The following is a 5,306-nucleotide window of genomic DNA, read 5'->3' on the forward strand; positions in this document are numbered from 1 at the left end:
AACCGATCACAAGAATACCAGTTACAGTACCTATTATCCAAAGAGGAATTCTTCCAGTAGTATCGGCCATTTACCCCACTTCCACAACCTTAATTCCACCTACTAGATTTCTCAACAACATAGCATGGCAACTCGTATGATAATAAGCCACATATTCCTCCATCATAGTCGAGGTAGTCGTCAGTTGCTGCTTACAACTTTTCCATGAAATCGGCCCTCATGATAGCATAAAAATGTATCCTCATGTGGATTTCTTATCATCTTTACACTTAGCGAAATCGGAGTCTGAGTATCCTATTACCTCAAGACTATCTGATCTCCTATATATTAGTGTGTACCATGTTGTCTCTTTTAAGTGTCTTGGAACTTTCTTAGAAGCTCTCCACTGGTCCAAGCCAGGATTTGCTTGATATCTCCCCAGCATACCAACCACACAAGCAATGTCTGGTCGGGTACAAACTTGAGCATACATAATGCTTCCTACCACAGAAGCATATGGGATGAGTCTCATTTGGGCAAGTTCTTCCTCGGTTTTAGGACATTGATAAGACCCAAAATTATCATATTTGACAACGGGAGCCACTAAGGGTGAGCAATTTTGCATGTTAAAACGACTCAATAACCTTTCAACGTAAGCCTTTTGGGATAGATCTAATATTCCATGATCACGATCTTGGTGGATTTCTATTCCTATCACAGAAGAGGCTTCACCGAGATCCTTCATGTCAAAGATTATAGATAGAAAGCATTTAGTATCATGCAACATGTCAATACTATTTCCTGCCAAAAAGTATGTCGTCAACATAAGCCAATAATATAATGAATTTGCTCCCACTCATCTTCAGGTATATGCATTGATCTACTTGGTTCTTTACAAAATGATTATTTTTCATCACTTCATCAAATTTAAGGTACCACTGACGTGACTCTTGTTTCGACCAAAAAATTGATTTATTCAGTTTACATACCAGATGTTCTTTCCCTTTGGCTTTGAAACCTTCGGGTTGTGACATGAACACATTTTCATGCAAGTCACCGTTAAGAAATGCAGTTTTGACATCCATTTGGTGAAGCTCCAAATCAAAGTGAGCCACCAAAGCCATTATGATCCTTAAGGATTACTTTCTCGACACAGGTGAGAAAGTTTTGTTATAATCTACACCTTCCTTTTGAGTGTATCCTTTTGCGTCCAAGCGGGCTTTATAACATTCAATGTCTTCATTTGGGTCTAACTTTGTTTTATAGACCCACTTACAACCTATAGGTTTTACACTTTAGGTAATTCAATAAGTGCCCATACATTGTTCATAGTCATGGATCTTAACTCATCCTCCATGGCTTCACGCCATTGAATCGATTGGTCGCATCTGGTGGCATCATGGAAAGTGACCGGATCGCATTCTTGCCTAAGTCAAAATCAACTTCAAGTAGGTATGTGACAAAATCATCATAATTAATTGGTCGACTAGGTCGTTTTTGACCTTCGTAATACCGAATGAATTTCTCGAGGTTCGTAATTATCAACTGTTGGTCCCGTAAGGGTCTACAAGAAGAGAAACAGTTTGTAGAAGGGGGGATGAATACAAACACAATATTTTCAAATTTAAAATATATATTGATAGAGAAGATCAATACAGATTTTACAAGATTGTTTGCGGAAAGATAAGGTAATAAAAACCTATCTAAACAATCTTTGGTTGCACACAATGCTTTAGCAATTACAAGAAAAGAAGTTGCTAAAAAAAGATCCTTTACTTTAAGCAATAAGATGCTTGAAGTAAGAATTAGGTTAGAGAGAGAGATGTGCACTCTCTGCATGGAGAAGAAACAGTTCTATTTATACCTAGTGCATTAAATGTCCATTTAATACAATATGGTAGGTTTAGAGTGCGTGTCAAGCCTTAAGAGGAAGGCTTGTCCTTTGCTACAGTGAATAGTACAAAAGCACTATTTTTGAGCAGACATCCTTACTTAAAGTTGGTGGACAAAGAGTCGACTAGTCGGCTTCGTACCGTACTAACTTTTGTAAGGGTATGGGTTTTGTCCTTTGTGTGCATAAGAACAAGACAACAACAATCGTGCTAAGCAAGCTTCCTTTGTTCGCCGAATGCTGGAATGACCTGAAGGTCTCATCATCATTCGCTGAAGCTTGAGCAGTCTTCACACATATGTAGACAGGCTTGTAATCACTGAATACCGCTTCAGATCACGTACTCGCCAGTCTCTAATCTTCAGTTTCAGTCTTCGACGTTTGCTGAAGGTTCTTTGGTGTGAGTGTTGTCTTCTTGAAGTATTGCTGTCTCTGATAGATTTTCAATCCAAGTTTTTCAGCGATTACTGAACATACTGAATGAAGATCGCTGAAACTGAAAATACAGAAACATAAATACAACGTATAGGTGAAAAGGGATTATCATCAAATCACTCTGAGAGAGGATCAACAATTTCCCCCTATTTGATGATAACAAGATAACATAAAGAATTTTACTATTTTGGGATCTTTTTCAGCTTGATAACTTTTCTTAAGTTATATCTAAGAAAATTACAAGTACGCAAACTGAAACTGAAAGCTTATTCACTGACTTATAGACTGTCAGTGAATGCGAAAAGTAACACTGGAACTCATAGACTTGTGTCCCTATTACTTTTTTCAGGGATCTTTTTCAGTGAAGTACATGGAATACTCATTTTATTAAACATAGGAAATATTACAAGTATTACAGTACATGTCCAGAATTTACAGAATATAAGTATAATCACTGAAAGGAGATATAGTACATGAAGTTACAAGGAAAAGTGGATTGTTGTTACAAAGAGAATCTTATTCTAGAACACTTAGATCTATGTAACCAGGTACATCTTCACCAAGGTTTCTTCGACGTAGGAATTCCCTTCGTATCTTCAGATCTACGACTTTTCCATGCATGCTATCATCTATCCAGAGCAAAAGATAAACCAAGTGATCCATTGGACATAGATGTAGCTCTGACATTCTCTGAAATCTGACTTCACCTTCATAGTCAAGAAATATAACTCCTAACTCAGGTTTAAAATGAACAGAGTTGGGTGTAAAGGGACCCTTATCTGGCAAGTCAAAATTCAGCATAGAAATGTATGTACTCTTATGAACTTTCAGGATTTCATCTAAGGAGAACCTTGTTTCATGTTCGTTCCTTAAGTATGGTCCTTCATTAGGATCATAAAGTTTTTGTTTCTTCTTCCCACCTTTCTTCAGAGTTAGTCGGTCAGGGACCTTGACATATCTGGACATCCTTTTGATGAGTTCGTTGATGGTGTCCTTGATAAGTGTCTTGTGTCTCGACTTGGATTGCTGACTGGCTTGTCTGATCTCCATCCATTCGCTGTATCCATAGCGGCCAAGGTAGGAAGGGTACTCGGTAACGGCATCAAGATTGTCCCTGGTGATGAGCATTGAGACCAGCGTTCCACCGTCTTTAGAACGTCCGCTGATGTTGACGCTGATAATTGGGCGGGGAYTGAGTCTCTTTTTCAGTTTTGCTTCGCTCCATTGCTTGTCCTTATCCTCAAGCTTCAGCTTCTTCTTGCGTTCAGCTTCTGCAATCGAAAGAAGTCTAGCTTGGGCTTGGACAACATTCACCGTTTTCTTGGACTTTTTCTTGAAAAGGACTTTAGTAGCTAGTGACTTGGCCAACTTTAAGCTGTCTTCAGTCTGCTTCTTTTGAAGCTTTAGCTCTTCTTTAGTCCTTAATGCCTCGAGTCTTTCAGCTTCAGATAAGAAGTCAAACTCACCACCACTAGAGGTACGAAGAGGGATTTTTACTCTAGTCTGGTCGAGTGACTCCTTCAGCTGAGACATCTGCTGGTCTGTTGGAGCACAAGAGACGGGTTGATCAGATACCTTCTCCAGTTGACCGCAGGTTGTTGATGGAATATGAAGTTGATATTCTGATGTAATCACTACCTGAGAGGTAGAGTCTTCAAACAAGGTTTGTTGAGGGATTTTGAAAAGTACCTTCAAGTTACCTTCTTCAGCGACCGCCTTGCCTTTCGACTTGGGGTCCTGGTTCCCTAATATAGTCTATTCACCTTGCCCTTGCTCCCCTTGGGATGCAAAATCCCTGAGAGTAACACCTTTGGTGACGGTTGATGGCTTCTGGAACTTGATGGTAAAGTTATCTTCATCATCATCATCATCATCGTCATCACCATCTAGATCATCTCCGGTGTCTGGAATGACAGGTTCATCATCGTCTTCATCATCATCTTCATCTTCATCAACATCATCATCATCACCAGCAGCAGTGATAGTATGGGCATCATCCCTAGGGATGGCTTCGACATCCTCAGCTAGAGCAGCTTCGGTAGTCGTGATTACAGGAGCAACAACTGCTTCAGCTCTGAGAGCCTCAGCTTCAACTGCAACTGAAGCTGATACTGGGCCAACAGCCTGAGAAGCTGTAGGAGAAGTATCAGATGATTCACCAGCATTGGACCTCATCTCCCCTTCTCTGGCTAAGGCTCGAGAGAATTGGCCAGAGAGTTCGTCCAAGCGCTAACGCTGGAGAACTATTGAATCCTCCAGCCTTTGCAAAGCATTGGCTAGAGTTGTCGTTGCCTCACGCGTCTCATGGAGCTGAGAGCGATCATTGGCAGAGAAAGAAGATGCAATCACTGGAGCTGGTTGACGAACAGCATCCAGGATTTGTTGAAGAAGACCAGTCTGCTGATCAGCTATAGCCTGATCATCGTCAGCCCTATTGTGAAGAACAACAATGGCGTCGTTGTTGGCTTGAACAGCTTCTTGGAGTGTCTGGAGCTGACTCTGAACTTCTTGACCATCCGCCTGGATGGCAAGGAAGTTCACATCAAGATCGCCTTGGCGGGACATCTCTTGGTGAACTTCGTTGATCTTGGAGAGGACGGTATCAACGGCTGGTATGAGAAGCTTGATATCAGATGGCATATCATAGTCATCATTAATTTCTTCATCTCCTCCATCATATTTCTCTCTTTTTTCCTCTGGCACTTCTTGAGAAGGACCTGCAAAAGAAGAAGTGTGAGCTGAAGGCTCAAGATTAGAAGAAAAGAAAGGATATGAAGATGGAATACCTGAGGGGCCTTCAGTGACATCTAAAGGATTGTCACTGGTAGGAGCAAAGATGGCCTCGAGAAGATGGACATCCGTATGCTGAGGAGCATCGAAAGGAGCAGCCTCAGGTACAGTGGTGCGTGTCTCAGTATCAGGAAGGATAGTCGCTGATACATCATCGACATGTGTAAAGACCAAGGAGGGAGGAGAAGAGAAAATGGTTGAGAAGAGACGT

This window comes from Cynara cardunculus (genome assembly GCF_001531365.2).
Source record: "Cynara cardunculus var. scolymus isolate 2C chromosome LG 17, CcrdV1, whole genome shotgun sequence".
NCBI lineage: Eukaryota > Viridiplantae > Streptophyta > Magnoliopsida > Asterales > Asteraceae > Cynara > Cynara cardunculus.